Source organism: Lepidochelys kempii, chromosome 1 (assembly GCF_965140285.1).
Source record: "Lepidochelys kempii isolate rLepKem1 chromosome 1, rLepKem1.hap1, whole genome shotgun sequence".
Taxonomy (NCBI): domain Eukaryota; kingdom Metazoa; phylum Chordata; order Testudines; family Cheloniidae; genus Lepidochelys; species Lepidochelys kempii.
In genome coordinates, this window is record NC_136380.1 from 114,753,905 (window position 1) to 114,769,157 (window position 15,253).

Consider the following 15,253-nt stretch of genomic DNA (forward strand, 5'->3'; position numbering starts at 1 on the left):
AATCTTCATGTTAATTCACACGTCATTGTTGTTTTCCCCATGGTGCGTATGTTGAAAAAGGCATTGATATATATTTACTAAACCATTACCTCCCTAACTGGTGAATTTATTAGAGCAGATGCTTTCTTACATAAATACTGTCATTAAATGCATGAGACTGTTGATCTAAGGCCCTTTGCTGAGAGGCTGCTTCGATTATAAAGAGCAGAGATGGTTCTCATTCAACTGCAAACTAGACTGAATTTCACAATGAAACTTTCATCATAAAAAAAGAAAAATAACCTCACTGTAATACATCAGTGACTTTATTTCCAAGAAAGAGATTTTTTTTTCCAATTTAAAAAAAAAAGTTAAAGAGCAGGCTTCCTGGGAAGAGACTGCTTTTTAAAGAAACCACCCTGCTACAGGGAACACTTGCCTCTGTAATTTGTAGAAAGGAGCTCTCTTAATTATGCTCAGTTTATTGCATCTCTCTCTCTCTCTCGCTCACTCTCTGCGCCTGTCTGTGTATATGCAGAGGGCTAGAGAAAGCTGGCTGCACTACCTGAATAGCTCTTGAAAGAGTGAGACTTCTCAGCTCCTGCTTCATTACTGGGTAGCAGCTATTCCAGTGTGTAAGAGAGCCTAACTGCATTCTCCCCTCGAAAACCCTTTGGTAAGTCTCCTATGCTGACAGAGCTGCAGATTAACTCAGCAAAGGAAGAGGGTGGGGGAAGAGCTTGTGCGCTGTATGAGATCAATTAGAGTTGAAAGATTTTTTTTTTTAATGTGTTAAATCTTTTTCTGTATCATTGCAATGCAAAAAATTGTGTGGAGTGTACTATGTGCTCAAGAGCAACGTTAAGTAAATTAAGGAGTGCTTAAAACTGAGCTGAAAAAATGACTAGAGATGAGATTGGTAATGCTTCTTAGAACTGCAAGATGATTCTTTTATCCTTCACTTTTTGTCTGTTTATTGTACTGGATGTGTTAAAAGGCTCAGAGTAACAAAATTAGTTTTCTTGCTGGTGGATGGCTTTGGAAATGTAGAACTTTTAACAGAACAGGGATGACAGCTAATGATACAAAGGAGAAGTGTGTGTGTGTGGGGGGGGGGAGGTTGTTATTTGCATGCACATTATTTTACCTGCTTCTGTTGCTTACCATGCAGATTTACTATGCTCAAGAAAAGTCTAAAGAACTAAGGAATGCACATCTACTGCTCAAATCGCTGATGTGTATGCTTGTTAAGTATGCTTGTCACATGTTTTATTAGTCATCTGGCTGATAAGTGGTGCTGTCCCAGTCATTCACTTCTCTCTCTCTCTCTCTCTCTCTCTCTCATATATATATATATATATATATATATATATATATATACATATACATATACACACACACACACACAGACATGCATTTTTATTTACCTTGACAGCATGGATCAAGTGCATTAGACTCAAGAGGAAATGATAGCACCTAGCTGAAAGGTCAGGTCATGGCTCTCCTGCCCTAGCAGAACAAAGATAATGTGAATGCTAGATTTGAATTGTGCAGTTATTACAGCTTTCCAGGAAACTCAAGGCTTGAACAATTTGATTCAGAAGGTGTTAACAAGCTGCACTGGCAATGGACTAGAGGCTGTTGGTTAAATATAGGAAATAAAAGAAGGATTGGCTCCTAACTGAATCCAAGTTTACTTCCCTTACAAATAAATCCAATCTAGCTGCATCAGTATCAGGACATGGTGCTGTGGACTCATCAGTTACTGTCAGTCCAGTCCAGATCTCTGTTGGATACAGCTGTGCATTGGATCATATAGATGACACTGCTGTATTTATAACTGTCAGGAGGGCTGTTCCTTATAGCTAAAAAATATACAGTGATAATTTTAGACTCCTGCTGTGTGTCCTAGTCATCATTTTCTCTGTCCCTGAACAAACACGATAGATCTAAGGATTAGGTTTTAGGTCTACAATGGTTACTTTCAAGTCACTGTGGGTATATTCACTTTCCCTGTTCAGGGCAAAAGGGACCATATTGATTTTTTTTTTCCAGGTGACTTTATCTGTAGTGTTTAAGGAGCAACTTTTATAAGCTAGTGTAAGAACACAGCTCAGCTCACTGGCAAAGTACAAAATAAGCACTGCTTCCTCACGCTCAGTAATTTCACATTAGATTGATGGAGGAATCATTCTGAAGGGTACAGGCTGACAGACTGAGCTAGGGAGTTGATAAGTGAGCTTGTATAACTAGTAGCTATAGAACTTATAAATAGGACTGCTTCTGTGCCATGTGCTCCAGGTTTGGAGACCCAGCATTACTCTGTCAATAGCCAACTAAATTATTGCTAAAATTGCATCATTGCCAAGGATATTTAGTGCATTAAATGTACTACAGGGGAGCAATAGATAGGGTAAAAGAAATGGGAAGCAGAGTCCATTTTTTCTTGCATTTACATCTAAGTTCCATCACTGCTGAATACAATTACGCAGTGCGTTTTTGAAGGGTTTTTTGCTTTTGTGGGCCAGCTTTATCTACATGTATGAGAGTAAAATTACAGTAATGACAAAGAATTTCAGCACAAAGGGAATTAGGGGCCGTAGAGGACTAGGGAGCCCTAGCTACTGGTACATCTGGTTCTGAGTATTGAATTCATACTTGAGCTTCTTCCTGTTAACCAGGTGATTTTGCTGTTGGCCCTTTTGCCATGTAACAATGAGCACGAATCTCAAACCAACCTCACAGAAAATAGGTTTGTGGAAAAAACTCTCATTTTCTGGGGCCAGATTTAATTCCTTTATGCCTGCAGAGCAGACTCAGACTCTGTGAGCAGTTCCCAATGATTTCTGTATTATTCCTTGTAGAGTAAAGTGCTACTCAGCACTGGTGAGGGTAGCAGAATTGGGCCTTGGGTGATACAGAAGTTCTGTATTAACCACAGGATGTGTCTTTACAGGTCAGATTGTGGCTCATCCTTGCATGAGTGCTGGGGCAAAGTGCTCAAAGAGTCTTACCCCACCTCCATCCTTGCACAAGTGACGCTCCCTCCATGTGATTTGGTATTTCACATTGCCCCAAAGGGAGTGGGAAGAGGCAGGCCAAAAGTGATGTTATGGTGTCATGCCTTCTCACACAGTGGGCTAGGTATGCCTGAGAAACTGGTGTAGCCATCCTAAAGGCTGATACATTCTCTGCACCCACACACCTGTGTGTTAGGTAGGCTAGGGAAGGGATGGATAGCGCACACTGCCTCCAATGCAGAGCTATGCCTAATTCTCACATTTTGTCCCATGTTATAAGAGATGGTCAAAAAACCTGTAAAGCACGTGTGGGTTCAATCAAAAATCACATTTTGGGGGGGGGGGGCAATTATCAATAAACGTAAACTTGGAAAATTTTGTCCTGCTCTCAAGGTAACACAAAGTAAATGTGAATTCCATCCTAGGTAAAGGTTTAACCAATCCACCAAGCATAGAACAGGGATATTCCCCAGCAACATTCAAAATTGGACATTTTTCTAAAAGATACACTCTAGGAATCATTGTGGAGAAGTTCTATGGCCTATGCTATGCAGGAGGTCAGACTAGATGATCACAGTGGTCCCTTCTGGCCTTAGAATCTCTGAATGCCAAGCACCTCCTAGGTTACTAATATGAGCCTTTGTCCTATAAAGTTTAATGCTATACAGAATCTTCAGACACAGCCACAGAGATTTCAACATACCTCCAAGCCAACATGGGTTTTCATCAAAAATTTCCTCTGTTGCTCCTTCAGCTTGAAATGCCCCTCCTCCCTCTCATCCTCATCAAAGATTACAATTCATGAAGCAGAAAATGCCAGATGTTCAAGCACTGGCAAAGAGCTCCTCTAAATTGTTTCTAGTTTTTCACACATCTATATGACAGATTTTCATTACTCCCCTCTGTTTTTATATATTGAATCTATCAAAGCATTTCAGTACCCATCACTTAGCTATCATAAGGGTGCTCATCACAACTCCTAGTGGACAACTTAATTCATTTTAAGATAGGGCTTGACAAATTTATGAGTGGGATTGTATGATGGGGTTGCTTGTCAGGAGGTGCATCACTCATCAGCCTTGGATAGTTTCTTCCAGTTCATGGCTAAAATCTCAAACTGCAGGGCTTCAGCCAGTCACCTGCAGGGATCAGGAAGGGAATGTTTCCTCCATTGTCTTCTGGGTTTGTGGGGGCTGTTTAATTGTTGGTTTTCTTTTTTCTTCTTCCTTTTTCTGAATCGTCAGGGACAGCCATAGTTGACGATGGGCAACTGGGCGAGGTGGGCCAGTGCTCTGAGCATTCTCTCATAGACTTCAAAGTCAGAAGGGACCATCATGATCATCTAGTTTGACCTCCTGCACATCACAGGCCACAGAATCTCACCTCTTCACTCCTGTAATAGGCCCATAACTTCTGGTTGAGTTACTGACGTCCTCAAATCTTGATTTAAAGACTTCAAATTAGAGACTCCACCCTTTACTCTAGTTTACACCAGAAAGTGACCCATGCCTGTAGCATTTTGTACCTCAAAGCAGCACCCTGGAAAAAATATTCACCCTGTCATATAATTATGATATATTTCATACATAGCACGCCATGTAAGATACCATATGAAAGGTCATGATCTGCTGAAATCCATTATTCTGTCCAAATATGTATATCATTACTGTGTATGAAGTTATGAGATTTTGCTGTATGGTTGTTACTGAAATATGTTGTAAGTTAGAGAGTTTCTACTGCTAGGTGGTGATCTACTCCCAGGAGGGTGTTAAGTGACCATTAATTAACAGGGGAGTTGTAATCAAGGGATTTACAATGCTGTAAGAGGGCTGCATAAGCATCATACAATAGGGGATTGCTCAATTCTGTAACTTAGCAAAGCCCACCAGGATATGTCTGCGTTAGTGTTTTCCAGGCACATGGACTGAGGATATAAAATAGGGGACAGTGGCATTATGCTTTTACCTTTCTCCTCCCCCACCTTTGCTGGAAGCAACGAGAACACTGGAGGACAAAGACTTGAACTGAGGAGACTGGTCCCAGGCTTAAAGAGAAAGCCCATGTATTAAGAACTATAATCTAACTGCAATGTCCAGTGGGGTGAGAAATTGCTTGACCCACATATTGCCTAGTCTAATAAAGTTTAAGACTTAGACTGTCCACTTACCTTTTATATTCTTTGGTAACTATCTCTGACCTTTTGTGCCTACCACTTACAATCACTTAAAATCTATCTTTCTATAGCTAATAAATCTGTTTTATATTTTACCTAAAACAGTGTGTTTTGCTTGAAGTGCTTGGGATATTGCAGCTCAGTTTACAAAGGCTTGTGTGTGTCCTCTCTACATCAAGGGAGGGGCAGACTGGGTAATGAACTTACAATGGCCAGGCTGATGATCAATGCAAGATGGTATATTTTGGGGGTGCAAGGCTGGAGGCTGGGGAGATTTGCTGGTGCCTTTCTCTGTATGATTCATGAGTGGCTCAGGGAGCACTTACGTAATTTAGCTGGGTGTGGGGCTCCACATGCTGTTGTACTAAGTGAGTTTGGAGGGGTTTGCTGTTTGTCACTAGCAAAGCATTGTGAGAGACAACCCAGGCTGGAGAGTTAAGGGGGCACAGCAATACCCCAGTTCTAAGTTGTAGCCCAGAGATCCTGTCACAGTGCCCCATGCTGCAGTGGAAGGTGGGAGTCTCTGCCAATCTGACTTGGGGAAAAATTCCTTCCCAACCCTAAATATGAAGATACATTAGAGTTGAGCATGTGGGTGAGACCCACCAGTCAGACAGCTGGGTAAGAGTTCTCTGTAGCAACTCAGATCCCTTCCCCTGCTAGTGTCCCATCTTTAGCTGTTGGAGATATTTGCTGTTAGCAGTTCCAGGAGGGCCATATGCCATTGTGGAAAACCTAATTGCACCAGAAACTTATGAAGCTCAGTTGCTCCCTCAGGTACTTGGCTGGCTTGATCTTGCTTGCATGCTCAGGGTCTAACTGACTGCCATATGTGGGGTAAGGAAGGAATTCCCAGACCTTAAGGTTTTTGCCTTCCTCTGCAGCATGAGGTGTGGACCACTTGCCAGGATTATCTGGGCACTTAATCAACTCCCTCCCATTGCAGGGGCCTTAGGCATTGGTGCACCCCAGTCCCTCCAGTTCTCTGCCTGTGACACATAAGCGTTTAGTCCCCAGAGGGCTGTAATACTATGATCTAATTCCAGTTTTTGGGTTTAGTTGGTGGTGCCTGGGGGTGTTAGTGGCCTGTGATTTACAGGAACCCAGACTAGATGATCTGGTGGTCCCTTCTGGCCTTAAACTCTATGAGTCTATGACTATGACAAGCACCTGTTTTCAAAAAGGTATTCATAGTGTGGGGTGACTTTTGTGTGTTGTGACTATACTCGGAAAAATCCTGATGGATGCATCATAAATGCATAGGGTATGTTGGATTAGAAACAGTTTCCAACATATTTTCACTTTACATATTCTGCAAAGAGAGAAGCTCAGTGTGTTATCTGTGGCAGGGTTTGCCAGGGCTGAGCCCAGGCACCTCTGGGCTTGGCAGTTCGTAGATTCGTCACTTCTGGGCTTGCTGCATCAGTTATGAATGCAAAGAAAATTGCTTTGAGCCCCGGCAACTCTTTCATTACAAATTAAGCATTGGAGAAGCTGTATCGGGAACATTTTAGAACACAGCGCAGGGCATATATGCACTCATTATCCCAGAGAACAAGACACCCCTGCTCCAAAATACAGAAACAAAAAATGAGACCTGCACCAGGAAACAACAGTATAGTGGCTCTGCACATTCCCTTAACCACAGCTTTGTAATCCCAGCTTTAAGCAGGTGAAGCTCACTTACTTCAAAATAAATTAAAATAGGAATAAGATGCATTATTAGGTTTCAAAGAGCACAACCAGCGCTAAAAGACTAGAAGCCAGAGTCTGTCATCCTTTTTTTATCCAGAAAAATCTCAGTGACTTCAGTTGGAGTTTTCAGTGGGAAACTATGGCAAGATACATCCCCAGGACTAGAACAGATGCTTGTAAAGCAGCTTCTTTCAATTATGAAAACAAAGTTAAAGCATTGTAGCATATGCTGTGTTGATTCATGTCTTACAAAATATCATTCTATGTAGATATATTTGGTAAATGCAATAAGAAAGCTGGTGTTACCTTTGAAAAATGTGTTTGACTGCAGCATTAGCCACTTCCATATCATACTTGACAAACACTCAGATGCAATATGGTTTAATACAATGCCATAGAACTTAGGGAGTTGACACAGAGGAATGCCATTCCCATCTTTTTTCTGAATGTATTAAAATGCTATTTGCAAATGTAAAACACTGGTAAACAATTCCGTTTATGGGAGTCTGACCCTGCAGGTGCAGTTCCTAGTGTTTACAACATAAAAAAGCAGTGCTATCCCCCATCTTCAAAACGGAGATAAAACTTCTTTTGTCCCACTCTTTATCTGTGTTGTTTACTCATACTGTAAACTCTTTGGGGAAGAGACTGTCTCCTAGATGAATGCACAGTACCTAACATATGCAGTCCCTGATCTTGGTTGAGGCCTGCAGGTGCTACGGTATAGAGATAATATGTTCTACACATGACAGTAATGGACATCCTTGGCAGTCTCAGCCAATGGCTTAATGATGCCAATGACCTTCAGAAGTGGTCCTTCCAGGACACTGAGCAGAGGAATACATCTGTTACAGGTGTTATTGCCCATGTTGTACCTGTTCAGTGGTCAAAGAGGGCTTCAGTCTCCACACCTATTCATTTGACACCTTTTACAAGTAAAAAAATACACACACACACACACACACACACGTAAAGACCAATAATAGCAATTCTGGAATCTAAGAGTTTGGAAATGTATGCGATGATGATATTGATGATGCCTGAGGAATACAGATTTCTTTGACAGTTATATTGGCTCTGCAGAAGTGACAATATTAAAAACTTGTTTTTGACAGTTAACTAAGCAGATGTAAGTCAGAAATCACAGGTGGAGCAGATATGTCTACTCACCCCGTCCTGGAGCTCAAATTCTGTTCTTGCTCCTCTTTAATCTTTCTACAGATATTACACTTGCAAACAGTGCCTTGCGTCTATGGTGATCTGCAAACCCTCTGATAGATCTCCAGGGAAATAGTTTTACTGGTTGCTTCTCTCCTGCTCATGGCTTTCAGATTCAAATGTCATCCACCCCTCCCCAAAATGACAGAATACAGTTAGCCACCTTTAGAGAATTAAACAGTCATTTGGTGGTGACTTCTCTCAGCAATGAAGAGAGAACTTATTTATTGATTGAATTCCTTATAGCCATTACCTGCACTTTCTGAAGTAAAGTTTACAGAATCAGCTGTTCATGTCAGCAAACAGCAGTGCTTACTTAGAATTTGCAAAGAGGTCCAATGTTATATTTAAAAATAAAAAATGGAAAACTGATTTCTGTATGAGAACAGCATGCAATGCAGACAAGCATTCATGCTCTGCTTTATTTATTGGAAAGCACCATTGTATTACACTTCTAAAGCAACTCCAGACCATGACACATATGTGAATTACTGCCTCACTCTCATTACAGAGCTCCCTGGAATCCTTTTGGGCACATTTTTCAAGTTGAATATCCTGCTGTTGTACATTTCTAAGGCAGGCGCACAGTGCTCCTCTCCTTCGGCTGACTGCCACCTTTTTAGTTTGTCATCCCTTGAGGTGATTTGTAATAAAAGCAAACTAAAAAGACAAAAATAAGGACAATCAGATGTTTTTCTGAGATTTGATTCCATTGTGTATGGTTTGGGACTCGAACAGAACAAAACCAAGATCTGCTCCAGGGTACAGTGAGGGGACTTATCCCATTCATTTAATTGTTGCCAGTAGCACCTCAGTTCTATAATGTGTTCAATTTTTGGAACATTGCTGCTTGCAGATAAGGACAATGGCTATAACGATTGTCTATTTAAGTTAGAAAATCTGTGTACCACAAGCATAAATCAGATAAACTACACTTGATTATCTACAATGATTTCCTCATGCCTCCAATAGTTCAGTTTATGGCATGTGCTGCAGAGAACTGAGCTACTGGGGGCATGAGGTTTACTTTTTCCTAACAAATGACTATCCTACCCAGATACATATATTCTTCTGAGTAAAGGCCCTTACATCTCAACCACAAGCAATGTGTGGTGTTGTATGTTAATTATTAGAGAGGAGGCAGAATTGCAAAGTTCTACTCTGGATCTGATCTTACCCAAAGTTTGGGGATGTTCAGTGCTAGTATGTTGGAGTTAAGAATTTCTTGAATAAACGCATATAGAGCTGTATCTGTACATACCCACTGTCAGCTGTGCCTCACAGCAATTCTCACACAAACTCAGGACATCTGCATCTGACTCCGACACTGTCATGTTTTATTTTTTAAAAGTATGAATTGAAAGTATATCAGAGTAAATGGCTCCAGATCATAGAACCACTGCCTTGTGAAGTCTGTTCAAATCAGTGACATGCAAAGGACAATCACAGCTTTAGTTATTTTCTACTAAGTTTTGATTCCACTACGGAAGGGTCAGACTAAATCAAAACACTATTTACAACAGGATCCTTTCTTTTCAGCGCTACTGTTATTAAAGGCCTTTGGTCTGTCTTAATAAGAGAGAAACTGCTCACATGACTTACTTAAGGAGATACATGTGACACACAATTTGGACTCTTGAGTACAGTAATTTAAACAAGTAAGCTGCATTCCTTGCCTCTCTCATTTAAGATCTGTGGACTCAGTAATCGTCCATCTGGATTATGAACCTAAACTGGGTCACTTTACAGTTATGTGACGGGGAGGGAGATTCATCATAGACTGAGCATAGCAGGGTGAAAATAGTCGTTTGCTCATTTTTTCCAGTTGGACAAAAAAATGGCACTGGGCAACAGCAACTTATGGGGTCCTCAGTTGCTCTCTGGTGACAGTGGGGTTTTTGGTTTCTCACTAAGATCTAGCAATCTCTTTGGTTTTAACATAGCAGTCACCTAGAATGAAGATCACACATTCACACACACAATGCACAGTCACCCCCACTCCTCTGTGTAAAATATTCGCATACAAATATTTTAAGTATAGTAATAGCATAAGAGGTGCCATATGAGCTCAATCAGTGGTCCATCAAATCCAGCATCTTGCACAGTTTGAAGCAGCTGTGATTTTTAATAATGATTTCACAATAAAAAAATATTACTGTGATATTAACTCCCATCACTCAGATTTACAGCACAATGACTTGATAGTTATATAACAACTAATACTTTATGCTTATCTTTTTCAATTCAGTAAATAGTACCATAGAAATGTAGCACGCTTTGAGACCTGAAAAGGGATGGGGCTGGGGGGACTAAAGCTAGCTGAAATTTGGGATTTCTGCTTTTGCAAGAATTTTTGACACTTAAATTTTTCACAAACCAGAAAGCCCCAAAAAACTTCATTTTGGAAACACCAACACATGGTCTTTGATTTAAGGAGTGAGAGACAGAAAGCTGTTCACTAGGAGCCACTCCTGTCCCACTGAAACCAGTGGAAGTTTTGCTGTTGACTTCCAAGGATCAGGGCCTAGTTTTTCAACTTTTTTCTTAAAAAAAAACACTTCCTAGACCAGCAGGTGTTGTCTGAAATTGACATTCTTGTCAGTTTCAAAGCTGCTATTACCTTTTAGTATAATGACACTGTCAAGGTTCCTTCCCTACTCTGAACGCTAGGGTACAGATGTGGGGACCTGCATGAAAACCTCCTAAGCTTACTTTTACCAGCTTAGGTTAAAACTTCCCCAAGGTACAAACTATTTTACCTTTTGCCCTTGGACTTTCGCTGCCACCACCAAACGTCTAACACTGGTTACTGAGAAAGAGTTTGTTTGGAAACGTCTTCCCCCCCCCCAAATCCTCCCAAATCTTACCCACTTTTTTTCTGGGGAAGGTTTGATAAAAATCCTCACCAATTTGCATAGGTGAACACAGACCCAAACCCTTGGATCTTAAGAACAATGAAAAACATTCAGTTTCTTAAAAGAAGAATTTTAATAGGAGAAAAAGTAAAAAGAATCACCTCTGTAAAATCAGGATGGTAAATACCTTACAGGGTAATTAGATTCAAAACAGAGAGAATCCCTCTAGGCTAAACCTTAAGTTACAAAAAGACACAAAAACAGGAATATCCATTCCATTCAGCACAGCTTATTTTCTCAGCCATTTAAAGAAAACAGAATCTAATGCATATCTAGCTAGATTACTTACTAAGTTCTAAGACTCCATTCCTGTTCTGTCCCCGGCCAAAGCATCACACAGACAGACACAGACCCTTTGTTTCTCCCCCCCCTCCAGCTTTGAAAGTATCTTGTCTCCTTATTGGTCATTGTGGTCAGGTGCCAGCGAGGTTATCCTAGCTTCTTAACCCTTTACAGGTGAAAGGGTTTTTCCTCTGGCCAGGAGGGATTTTAAAGGTGTTTACCCTTCCCTTTATATTTATGACAGACACTGACAAGAATGTCAATTTCAGTCCGTGCTGCTGGGAGCCAGATGGCCAGAGAGCTTGAAAGCTCTGGGTCTCTAGCCCGGTGGCAGTCTGCCTGGTGGGGCTGCCCCAGAGCCACAGATCCTGTAAGCCCAAGTCCCTGGCACAGGGCGATACTCTTGGTGAGGATCCCCAGCAGCCCATCAGGAGAACTGGTAGGGAACCAGGCAGGCTTCCATTGGAACATTAGCAGGGTTGCAGCAGGGTCCCTTCCTGTGATGCAGTGGGAGTTTAGCAAACTCAACTCACTTCTGCAAGAAATTTCAAGTTTGACGAACTGGCACTTACTGACGAAACTCTGTTTCATTGGAAAATTTTCTAGTTAGGCCCATTGGCACAAGTGGGTTCTTAGTCCACGCAGGCCCCAAGACAACCCATCAAAATGACTGGAGGAGCTTCCGGTGATAAGCCTTTTCTGCTGGAACTCTGCAGAGAAGCCACAGCTGCCTGACTCTGCCTGACAGAGCACAGATTTATGGCCTGTGTTTTAACAAGGAGCTCCTACAAACATTCTCTGCCCTCATCAGTGAGAAACTTCTTGGGCCGGGGATCATGTGTTGCAAAGAGGAGTGAGAGACATAGAAAGTTGTTCACCAGGGGCCTGATCCTGTCCCACTGAAATCAATGGAAGTTTTGCTGTTGACTTCAAGGGAAGAAGCATCAGGTCCTAGTTTTTCAACTTTTTCCTGAAACAAAACCATTTTCTTATTACCATAGCCAAGGTAGGAGGCAGAACTACTTAGCCTTTCAGTTACCTTTCTGGTGCCTTACAGACAAAGATAAAGACAAAGCCCCTGGCCTGAACTGCTCACACCCTGGATGATATTAATCCGTGGGGCTGGGCATATTGCCTATTATTAGGCTGCCTAACACTTCCCTTTGTAAAACTCTGAATTCAGGAGGTGGAGGGGGTGGGTGAGTGGGACAGATGTGATGAGGAGTGGTGTGCAGGGGATAAACCTGGAACTGGCTGGGTAAAGAGACTAGGACAAGAAGCTGGAATTAGGTTGTGGGGAGACACTGAGCTTGGATGAGGAGTCCAGGCAGGGAGACTGTGACTGGTAGCCGGTGGGGAAAGGGAACATGGGCAGAAGGAGGGGCAACTAGAGACTAGGATTTTGGAGTGGGGGAGAGAAATGGCTCAGATGAGGAGCTGGGAGGGGGGCAAATGGGACTGGCTGAGCAAGGACACTGGGGACAAATTGCTGGGAAGAACTGGGAACGGCTGAGCAAGGAGAGTGGGAGAGAATGACTAGGACTGGCTGGGCAAGGGGAAGACTTACACAGGCAACCTTAATTCTGTCATTTCCTAACTTTTCAGAGCTTGACTCTGCAACCTTAATGATGTTATTTTAGTGCGTGCGTGTGTGTGTGTGAGAAAGAGAGAGATTCTTTGATATATTGGTATTAAAAACAGTTTTCTTTTTGTGTAACTGAAATGAGGGAAAGGTGTAGAAGTATCTTCCCTTGGAAATAGTAATGAAAATACCTGATGCTAGGTGTAATCTGATCCATTATAAAAGTAAAGGGAGGGGAAATGCTCTTTAGAAGGTATTTTTATGAGTCCTAGACTTAAGTCATCTCTAGAAGGGATGCTTTAGCAGTACCAAGAGAAGGGTGCGGAAGCAGAGGAAGAAAAACATATTGTTTCTCAGATACTTGAAGATACTCAGTTCAAAACCAGGTAAGAGAATCTGTTGAAACAAGTATTTCATAGTGATAAGGAGAGATACAGAATCATGCACAGATCCCCCCCCCCACACACCCCCTATAGGAAATGACTAGTGGGGGCAGCTGTTCTCCCTTGTTATGGAAGCCTAATTGTGCCAACTGAAACAGCTTAGTAGATCTTACAGGAGGCTTTAAATTAACCTGCATCCCATCCCTATGCACCCTCTTGTCACTTGGGAGCAGGTTTTCCTGCTGGTAGCTGTCATGTGCGCTCCTCACATAGCCTGCATGTGAGGGTGCACCATTGACTGAACAGTCATGATTTCTTGGGGGGCCTTCTTAGTAACACTGACTGAGTAGCGCTGGATGCCTTTACTGTTTGTTTTTAATTCAGTTAGGATGAGGGTAGAATGTTGGGGCAAGTCAAGTGACCAGTGCTTCAGCTTTGTGAAATGGTGATGAAATTATTTGTTCCTTGGGCATATTTGCACATGGCAAGTTCAGATCTGATTTATACAGCTTCAGCCGAACTTAACAGGATGCCAAGTACACAGGGCCTCTACCAGAGTATTTTAAACATACTGAGCTGAATTGTAGCATTTAAAGAGAGAACTGGTTAAGGAAAGGTGTGAGAAGGCACCACTCCAGGAGGCATCCTGCTTGCAGATGAGAAGTGCAGGCAGCATGTCTTTTGAGAACTTGTGGCCTGATCCAAATACAGGCAAAATTAACATGAGTCTTCCCATTGACCATAATGAGTGTTGACTCAGGCCCTCAGTGAGCACAGCAAGGAGATGCTCTTATACCTTCCTTTTGGAGATATAGAATATGCTAACTCCAGTGCTAAGCCAACACCACCATATAGAAGGCGGGGTCGGGGGGCATACACCTCTTTCTCCTCCACCCCTTGTGAGCTGTCTAGTCACACTGGTGTGCCATGCATCATTATAAGAGTTTACACAAAGTGTAAGGTGATCGATATTCAAGCCCCACAATGGCTGAAGTTCGATGTAACACAGATGCTACAGGAACATTCTTTATGCCAGGAAAACAGTAAGTCCCTAATCAATGACCCGTGCAAAAAAGATTTTTCTTCTGTTCACCCTGAGCAAATTATCAGTTTTCTGTACCAACTATAAAAGAAAGCAGATGTACAGGGATGGATTTAATTAATTAGAGCCTATTACAGTTAACTAAGGAAGATTTAAACTGTTATTTTCATTATGTCTCTAAGTAGGGGACACTTGGTACTGTCCAATGTTTGAAAGATAAGACAGTAATGAGACAGCATCAGAATCAAAAGCAGGTTTTTAAACAATAAGAAAAGGAGTACTTGTGGCACCTTAGAGACTAACCAATTTATTTGAGCATGAGCTTTCGTGAGCTACAGCTCACTTCATCGGATGCATGCCGTGGAAACTGCAGAAGACATTATATATACACAGAGAATATGAAACAATACCTCCTCCCACCCCACTGTCCTGCTGATAATAGCTTATCTAAAGTGATCATCAGGTGGGCCATTTCCAGCACAAATCCAGGTTTTCTCACCCTCCACCCCCCCCCACAAATTCACTCTCCTGCTGGTGATAGCCCATCCAAAGTGACAACTCTTTACACAATGTGCATGATAATCAAGTCTGGCTATTTCCTGCACAAATCCAGGTTTTCTCACATTCCCCCCACCCCCATACACACACTTTGGATGGGCTATCACCAGCAGGAGAGTGAATTTGTGTGGGGGGGTGGAGGGTGAGAAAACCTGGATTTGTGCTGGAAATGGCCCACCTGATGATCACTTTAGATAAGCTATTATCAGCAGGACAGTGGGGTGGGAGGAGGTATTGTTTCATATTCTCTGTGTATATATAATGTCTTCTGCAGTTTCCACGGCATGCATCCGATGAAGTGAGCTGTAGCTCACGAAAGCTCATGCTCAAATAAATTGGTTAGTCTCTAAGGTGCCACAAGTACTCCTTTTCTTTTTGCGAATACCGACTAACATGGCTGTTACTC

General features: G+C 42.0%; 1 protein-coding gene across 1 annotated transcript in view; it reads left to right on the plus strand.

Moving 5' to 3' along the window:
* Positions 1-531: 531 nt before the first annotated feature.
* The window catches only part of ST6GAL2 (ST6 beta-galactoside alpha-2,6-sialyltransferase 2), a 249,708-nt gene continuing 234,986 nt past the window's right edge, over positions 532-15,253 (plus strand). Inside the window, exon 1 of the mRNA XM_073351066.2 lies at positions 532-655. The gene's annotated coding sequence lies outside the window, so the exon portion shown is untranslated. The remainder of the gene's footprint in view (positions 656-15,253) is intronic.